This window comes from Camelus dromedarius, unplaced genomic scaffold (genome assembly GCF_036321535.1).
Source record: "Camelus dromedarius isolate mCamDro1 unplaced genomic scaffold, mCamDro1.pat HAP1_SCAFFOLD_179, whole genome shotgun sequence".
NCBI lineage: Eukaryota > Metazoa > Chordata > Mammalia > Artiodactyla > Camelidae > Camelus > Camelus dromedarius.
In genome coordinates this window covers 4,077,503-4,087,627 of record NW_026989756.1, presented here as the reverse complement: position 1 = coordinate 4,087,627, position 10,125 = coordinate 4,077,503, and positions in this window count along the sequence as shown.

The window sequence follows — 10,125 nt, the reverse complement described above, 5'->3', positions numbered from 1 at the left end:
AAGTAGTAAAGCTGAGATACTGCACTCAAGAACTCACTACCAAGCAGTGAGCAATCTCCTCTCTACAAACATCATGGACTCAAGTCAGGAGCCCTTTATCCTTTACCCTCTTCCTCCACCCTCTAAGGTAGATGGAGGTAGTAACCAGATGTGCTTTATTCAATCTATGGTTTCTGCCAATAGCCACATAAGAGAAATGAAGCTGCTTTTGTTGGTTTAAAAACTGACCCCATGCATGGAGGGCAAAGAGAGCCTGAAGAAAGAGGTAAACCACTCCAGACTGGTAGGTGGCAGGTTTAATAAGCATGGGAAGTTACATATGAGGTTTGTCTTGGGTGGCTGTGAGACAAATAGACTTCTGAACCTGCCCACGAGAATCTTAAAAGTTTATTTGGAGGCCTTTACTGGATTCAGTCACATGTACTTTCCAGATGGTCTGCATCATACATTGCTCTCTCAAGGCTGAGTCCTTGAAAACAGCTCCAGCTGTGGGAAAGGTGGTCAGAAGGTACATGGCAAGGGCAGGGGAGGGGTTGAGGAGCCTCTGATTGGTGGGTCCAGCTCATGAGTCAGCTGAAGTCACATCCTCTCATTGATGACCTCCAATAGCTCTTTGTTTCATTTTTGAAGCTCAAAGATCATCTTTACCTAAGCCTTTATTAAGGACCTGTATGTGTTAATAAGCCAGGCCTGTTGACATTTTATATCTATTTAAAAGACCATGGTGATGTGTCCTTCCATGGATTGTGATCACATGTAACCATAGGTCCACAGTTTCTGCTCTGGAGAAAATAATAAATAGGAACAGTGCAGAATCCCACCTTTAGATGAGCAGCTACCTTCAGATGTGGCTGACAGAGGACAAGGCCAATAAGCAGGCTAGTCCACTCTCATCCATCCTTTCTAAGAAAGAAGCAACCACAGCTCAGGGTCTCTAGAATTTCTAGACAGGTGAAGAAAGCCACATTCTGGCAGGGGGCATGAATAGTGAACTTAATATCTAGATATCACTTGATATTTAATTTGTCAGGGAAAATTTATTGAAATAATTTTGTCCAATTCCTGTTGGTCAGTGTTGTTTCAGTTATTTTGTGTTGAATGAAAGAAACACCTGGAAACTTAACAACTTAAAAAGATAACCATTACTTCTGTCAGGTTCTCTGGGTCAAAGCAAGTCATAGACAAGCCCAGATTCACAGAACTGAGATGCAGATTCCATCTCTTGAATAGGAGGTGCTATAAAATATGTTAGTCATTTGTTTTGTAATTTTTCTTAGATGTTCTGAATTTCATTAATTTTGCAGTTAAAACAATTAAATGAGGTGTTTTTCAAAGTAAGAAAATATCCTTAATTTTGGCAGGAGCTATGAAATTTATAATAAAGATTTGCACAATGTTTATAAATGATTCTATTTGAAGAGCAGGCATAGACAATTGTATTTTATAAAGTGCCAAGCCCAGGAAAAAGGTACTGCTTCTAGGAAAATTGACTGCAAGCCTTTTTTCTACTTATTTCTTTTTCTTCCTTTGTTCTTTCCACTCAAATTTTTGATACTTGGATGTCTTCACGTGGTAGAACAGAAGTAGTATTTTTTTAAATAACATTGAATAAATATTTTACTATATCCTCTTACACAGTTTCCTGTAATATTAATCTATAGGTTTATTTACTTTTAGGGGAAATCATGATTCCATTAATGTGCCCAGGATCTTTTAAAGAGTGTTTTTGGTTCATATTCAGATAACAGATGCTCTGAGGCTATGTAAACTACATAACTTTCTCTCTGCCATGACAACAATTATAAGCACTTTGCTTCTGGCTTATTTCCATAGCTTTTAATATATAAAAATTCCAAATTATATCATTTTATATTTGGTGTCTGTGTATTTGCAAACATACTATTCACATGGAGATTTTGCTTATAAGCTTAAAAATGACAAAAATATTTGTATAAAATTATAGATTTAGGAGTCCTATAAAGTTTGCTATTCTATGATCATATATATATTACATATTTTTCTCTTAAAAATATGATATATTCACAAATGTACTATAAGACTGTAGATCTAAGAATAAAGGCTTATGCCACAAAGAAAGCACAGTACAAAAAAGGACATGAAGAAGGGACATAAGAAAGTTTGAAGCCATTAAGTAAGAAAGTACAATAGAAAAGAGGATGAGGAGGAGAATGATATAGAGTAGTTTAAAAAAATTACAAAAAAGCAATGTATATGTTTTCTTTCCTCTTTTTCATAATTTTATGTGCTTTTACTGTTTTCAGAGTAAGCCACACAGTAAAAGAAACCCACATTCTACTGCTGAATACTCAAGCATGCTTTGAAAGAAGCCATGGTTTAAACTGTGTGGGACAGCAGAATATTTCGGTGGACCTGAGCTCAGATCTAGTCCTACCCTGACATTTGCCATCTGAAATGAGCTGGGGAAGCCTCCCTGAAACTCATTTTCTTCAACAGGAAATTGAACATGATAATAGTTCCCTCTTAGTGTCAATGTAAATTTTGAATTTTTTTAACACAATCTTTTTTTGAGGTGAGTGTTGGCCAAGGTAATTTGGTCTGTTTGTTTGTTTGTATAATGGAGGTCCGGGATTGAACGTAGGACCTCGTGCATGCTAGGCATGCACTCTACCACTGAACTCTAACCTCCTCCTCAAATCTGAATTCTTGAAAAATTAAAATATGTGCAGAACAGTGTAATAGTCCAATAAATGGTAGATATTTTACAAATATACACCAACATATTTTTGAGGAACCACTTTCTATTCTGTTTCTGTTATACAAGAAATTTTTATATTTGTAGTAAATAAAATATATGCAGATACTTGAGAAGTCAACCTCTCAACCTTTGCTCAACCTTTAAGCAAACACGTCTAGACTGTTTAAAATTTTAGGGATGTCCAAAAATTTCTTTTGCATCTTGCTGATATTTATGTTTTTTGACAAAATCAAGGGTTTAAAAAATGTTAGTGTAAAGTTGATTCACCAATACTTAAATACTTAAAAAGTGCTTTTTTCCTCTTGTTTATCTGGACTGGAACTCAAAGCTTTCACAATTCAGTTCTCACATTGATTCCTTTGGACATCTTTCAGTACATGGTGTCCTATCTCTGTGTCTAGACAACTTTTTCATAAGACAAAAGATGTTGGAGTAGTGTGTGTGTGTGTGTGTGTGTGTGTGTGTGTGTGTGTGTAAATTTTTTAAGAAATTATCTAATAGATAATATCACTGCCTTAGAGAAAATGCTCCACTGAAGATCAATTGAAATTAGAAGAATACCTAAGACTTTTTCATGGCCAAATTGAGCCCATATTATTCCTTCACATCCACCCCATAAAACTTGTCATGGTTTTCTTCAATCCCACTAACATTTTCTCATCTTTTTCTCTCTTTCTCTCTCTCTCTCCCTCTTCCTTCTTTCCCTTTCTTCTTCAATTCTTTGGAAACCTCAAGCCACTATCCTCCTTGGAAATTAAGCCTGACATTCTCTTCTCCCAATATCCTGTTGTGGCTGAGTGTCCATTTGTCACACCCCAGCTTGAAATCTAACTCCCTAAGAGAAGACATTCAGAACACTAGCTCTAAAATAGCCATGAAAACATCCTCACTCTATACCTCTGCCCCCTTATTTCTTCTTTACATTTTTATTTTCTGCATTCTGAAATTACTTTACTTATTTTTTTTCATTTACAGTGTCTCTCTCCCAGTTAGAATGTAAGTTCTTGGAATGCAAAAATTCCACAGGCCTTTAGCATAGAGAAAATGTGTGATGAATACATAGTATATATATTTGAATGACTAACCTTTTCAATCAATAGATGTATGAATATATTAATAAGGGCTGGAGAGGGGACAGGGAGACACACTTTGACTTACTCCATTCATAATTATTTCCTAAAGAATGGGTGAGTGGTTTATCTCCTGGAACACATGTAAGTCAGTGTTACACTCCTATGTGTGCGTGGGGAGGAAGTTTATTATGACATCACTGAGTGGCTCACTTGAATCTCCTTTTATCCTGAAAATGTTTAGATATATCTGCTGTGCTACACACAGAAAAAGTGATAGAGAAAGCTGGCCACCACTTGGTTTATTCTCTTCCAAGTCCATTATATTTTTCAATTTAAATATGAGAGATAATCAATACACTGGGTGCATTCCAGATGTGTTTTTAAGACAGTAAACTGTAAATGTGATATGACCTGAGGTTGAAAAAAGAAAACTGTGTGCAGAGGCATCAGTGAATTTCAGTGCCATCACTGAGCAGAAGTAGCAAGAAGGATTTTGAAAGCAGGGAATGCAGCTTGTTCCTAGGGGCATTCTAAGTTTTAGGCAGTTTCTGCTTTTTTTCTCTTCCAAAAATATTAAATGATCTTACCAATGTTATTCACCTTTCTTACAGTAATTTTATTTTACATATTTACCATGGCTGATTCTACTAGAACCTGAGTTAACCTATCACAAGAAAATCATTCTGAACAGAGACACAGTAAATTATCACAAGGTATGGGTTAAAGCAGTTTATGAAAAAAACTATCTTACTCAGGAAACAACTTAAAGGAAAATTGGATTAATTCTCTTCAGGAAGCAAAAAGTGTTTGTTTATTTAGTTATCTGCTTAGACATCAGGCATATAATGAAATTATAGATATATATGCACGTATATGTATATAAAGTCCTGCTCTTCTTTTCTTCAAAATTCCTAGATTTTCTATGAAGTCTTTTCTATTAGCTTCATTACATTCACCCTTTTATTCATTTATCTATAAGTAAAGTTGTATTATAAAATTACCAAATGCCAGGCACTAATCTATAGTAGTGAATTCACAGGTCCCTAGCCTCACAGAGTTTACACTGTATTGGAAATTATTAGCTGGCGTTTAAGAGCACTCCTGATACTCCAGCAGTCTTAGGTCTTTGGTGGGCATTATGTTAATATCATTTCTCATTCAAAGGACAAGGAGATGAAGTCTCAGAGCATGCAAATCACTTCTTCAAGATCATCAAGCTAGTAAGCATTAAATATGAGATTTAACCCCATCCAGTTTGCCCATGCCCACGAGTCCAGCTGCCATGCTATTTCACCTTTTTAACACATATTCTTCTAATACGTATTATCTATGCTACTCACATGTTTCCTTGCGTTTTTAAGTAAATTTAATATTTTAATGGTGAAAATAGAAAACAACACAGAAATTTGGAAAATGGAGAAAATATTCATATTGACACCATGTTATAACTATTATTCTCTAAATATTCTCATGTTTCAATCTGTTAACACTTGGAATCATAGTTCATGAGCAATTTCACCTCCTGTCTTTTCCATTTTATTATAATGTTTCTATTATGTTACATGCAATTCACATACATTTTATTATAATGTTTCCACAATGCTACACAGAGTTCATAATCATTATTTTTAGAGGCCACTTAAATGTATATTGAGTTGATATAGCATAATATAATTAATACTCTCATTGGTAGCTATTTTACTTCACTGGAGGGAAGAACTCCATGATTTTATCACATAAAAAAGGTCTTTAGAATTTCAATTCAAGTTAATTTGAACATGTGCAATTGTTTGACAACTTTACGATAGCTAGCCTTCCAGGTACTGATATGTCTCCAAAAATGCACTTCAACAAATATTTCTTGTAGCCTAACATTCACCACTCACTGTGATAGGTCTTAAGGATGTTTAATTGGTGGGAAACAGTCTCTAAACTGAAGAAGCTTCTATATCAGTCACAGGTGACAGAAATCCAAAACAGTATTAGCTAGAACATATAAAAATGCAGCAAGTCTAGTAATGTGGTGTTGATGAAAATGGATTTGATAGAAAGGGCTTTGGAAAAGGTAATATTTACACAGAAATCTGAAAGGGTGGTAGAAATTGGTTGCTTAGGTTGAGACTGCTCAGGCTGCTATAACAAGATACCACAGACTGGGTGGATTAAACAACAGGCACACTTATTTCCATACCATTCTGGAGGCTGGCAGTCTGATATATAGTTGCCAACAGGTTGGTCTCTGGGAGACTTCTCTTTCTGCCTTGTAGATGATGATCTGCTCTCTGTGTCTTCATATGTCCCCTTTTTTGTATGTACATGGAGAGAGAACCTGTATCTTTTCCTCTTTTTATAAAGACAGAAGTCCTGTGGGATTAGGGTCCTACCCTAATGACTTAATTTAAATAATTACCTCATAAGTGTCCTATGTATGGCCACAATCACATTGGGGGTTAGGACATCACATGACATCATATGAATTTTAGAAAGACACAATTCAGTCCACAACAGATAAGCAGAAGGGTGGAGATGAGAAATGAGTTAAATCCTGAGGAAGGGAAGGGATAGATGGATAGATAGGTAGGTAAAGTTCATCAATAATACATTTAGAAAATTGTTTTAAAAACATGATGGGGAGAGAAGAAACTAGTAAAATAACTTCATGCTATCTTAGAGGAAATTAAATTGAAATTTCCAGCAAAATTAACAATCACAGTTTGAACAGGTCACTTAAAACAAGACAGGAAATCAATTATTTAATAGCATTTTTAGTTTATAGGTTTGCTTCTAGTTAGGGTCAAGTATGAATAATTAACTTACTTGATTACAAAACCATTCTGAATAATCTGCTTATAATTTTAAAGATAATATGAAAACTATAATCATAAAATGTGAGAGAAGAAAATATATAGAGAGATGAAAGAAGGTTGTTAACAAGAAATATGTACCTCCAACAGAGGTCTCTAAAGAAACTAAACTAAAACTTTGTCAGGGCAGGAGACAGGAATAAGATTATAGACTCAGATTCTTCTTTTGACCAATATTTGGACAAACTTGATCCGATTGATAAAGATGAAAAGATGACACCTGCCTTAAACTTATTATCTAATAATGATGTTCAAATGTTTTCAAAGGCTGTCTGTATTTCAATATATTAAATCTCTTTCTGTATTATGAGAGTTAGAGTTCAAAAAATCTTCCTTTGTGGACTCACAATATATGTTAATATGACAGCTAAATTTTTTACATATTTTTAGAAAATGAAAATGATTTATTAAATACAATTTTAATAATTTGATTTATAAAAGAGCTGGAGGTGGCAACCCACAATAAATTAATCTATTGTGAATTATGAAAATATTAATCAGCTTGATGTAAACATCTGTGGTTCACAGAAATGGCCTGGAATTATTTATCAGTGTCATTTCTCCTTTCTGCCTCACCTAACTCCACTTAATGACTGGGACTCGCATGTCTTTGTCATTACATAGGGAATAGAATATGTGCCAAAACATACAGCTCAGGGTTTAAAAGTTAAATTGCATGAATATTTATGAATACACTGTCTAGTATACAAAAATTCTAAAATACCTCAATGATTGAGATTTAGCATTCAACTTGACAGAGTGAGAAAATGTTCGCTTTAAATTTAAAACAAAATAACTACCATTTCTTAATCTGTTAGACTGTACTAACAGCTTTACCTCCCCTATTTAATTTAACTGTTCAAAACAATTTTATTTAAAAAATACTGAAGAATGCATGGGAATGCAAATTGATGGTAAGTTATAAAGCCAGAATTTGAAATCAAGTATATCTGATTCAAGATGCCATGCTCATTTTTCTCATCTGCAAAATTGAAAAAATATATACCATGTCCTCCTTAACTCACATTATATTCAGGTTCAAATGTAAGAGTGAGAATATTGTAAATTGTGACATCAAAATAGTTGTACAATTATTTATTCAGCTATGGGTGATGGTTGCTAGTACAAGCTAATAACAACATAAAACTCATATATATGTGGATAGTTGAGTTAGAATGAAGTTCTTCAGTGGATTAACAGGAATTACTGAAAACTTGTTTTGTGGTTGTTAAGTTCATCAAATCATTGAAGAAGAAATGTTTGAAAAGTCCTTTAAATCACATAAAGAAGGTAGATGTTTGATCCAATTCCAAATCAATATCCCTTCCTCCTTTAAAAACATATGTCTAATTTCCAGCTCACTCTACATATTTTTTCCAAATCTTTCAAACCTCTATGGCATTCTTCTCTGGTGTTTCTATATGAAAAGCTTCCTGGATGTCTGTTTTATATTGTTCTAGCACTTATCCAAATATTCATTTTTAATTAACATTTCCTATCTCTATTTCCTAAGGCTTTTATGTAACTGTGTCTATGATACCAGAGAGATCACGGACTTTGCTTCTGTAAGTCACAAAACCCTTCAATTAATTGTCCTGCAATTAGCAATGCACAATGAAGAAGTAAGTTCTTAATATTTGCTTGTGGTTGACAAGTATTATGACAATGCAATTTTCTGAAAAGGTTACCAGCTCACTGGGAGTGTTTAACAACCTGGGGCCTGACATAATAGACCATATTGCATTCATATCTAACATCATGAGGCCCACTATAATATAAATGATGAAACTAAGCAAATAGGTAAACTGGTAGAGACTTTATGCATGGATTAATGTCTTTGAAAAATGTTTATTAGTGTATTTGTACCTCCAGTATGTCTGAAAAATGTAGGTAATAATCTACCTTCTGGAACAGCACTGAATATATATATGTATATGTGTGTATATAAATATATATATATGTATATGTGTATATATATGTATGTGTATATATATATATGTGTATATGAATACATTTACTTAGTTTCACATCCACACACCCACAAGCAAACATACAAAATATCCATTATATATATTTGTAAACTTATATAGAGGACTTCCTTTTTTATGTGTGAACTATGCACTTGGTATCTTATTTTTAAAACACATTATGCGTATAAGAAAGACTGCATTACACATATCCATATGTAGGAGCCTAAGCGATTGTTGATCTTTTTTTTAAATAGGACTATTACTCAATGATCTCTTATTTCTAAATCCAGAACTCTCTTCCCTACTGTCCTATGAAGGGGAAAGTGGCATGTGTGTTGAAGAGCAGAAGTAGATGAGAGGCCTTTGTAAATCAAAGAATGAAAACTCATCATTTTGTCCTTAGATATGTGACATAAAATTTAACCACATTCATCAAAGGAAAAACATTCAGGAAAAACTTTAAGTCCCCTAGTTCCATTTGTTAAAGGTGATATAAGTTGATCTTTTTTATTGCTTTATGCTTTTTTTTTTTAAAAATGAATTTTCCTCATTGAAGAAGTTTGCCCTGCCTTGGAAAACAACTTGCCATCAAATAAGTTCACAAGATATTTACAAGCTTGATGCATTAAAGGGAAGAATTTTTGTATACAAGTCTTTGCAAATTTTCTTCGATGAAATGCAAGAAGGGTTTGATTTGTATGAGATTCTACTTGATGGCAAACTGGGCAGAGCTATCACATGGTTCCCAGGAGGCTTACACCCAACAGCATGAAAACTTGGAAGTCTGCCTGTATTACCTTATGTGATGACTGCAGAGCTCAATCGCACTTAATATTTAATATCATTGGCAAGATGCCTCCAGCAGCCACTGAATAATATGGAGTAAAAATGTCTTAATCTCCAAAAGATTGCTGCCTTGTGAAGTAAATTACTCTAGTTACATTAACAAGTTAACTAGGTACAAGGTGAGAATATAAAATCTTAGAACTAAACTCTGGTTCATATATATTCAAAAGGTAGCAGGATAAAAGCAATGTATAGACTAAGAAGAAGCAGGGAGATATTTGTGATGTTTGGACACCAAAGATGTCTGAAATTTATGAGAAAGAAGTATCAACCTAGTGTAAAAAGCTGGGTCTCCTTTGGCTCTAATACTAAGTTTGTCATTTATAAGTAGTGTGATGTTGGACAAGTAACTTAAATTCTTAATATCTGTTTTCTTGATTGTAAAATTGGATTAATAATGAAACCTAGCTCATGGAATTATCGGGGAGGCTTTAAAGGATAAAATACATTAAATTATTAGAACATCTAGACTTTTATACTATAGTTTTATGTTATTATCATTATCAAAGTCATTAAAATTAGGAATTAAAAGTGATCATTTTCTTTACTTTTCTATATGTAACTTCTATTGTTACCACAATTTCTTTATTTCTTAATGCCTACATTCAGTTCAAGCTCTAAAGAGAAAAGACTGA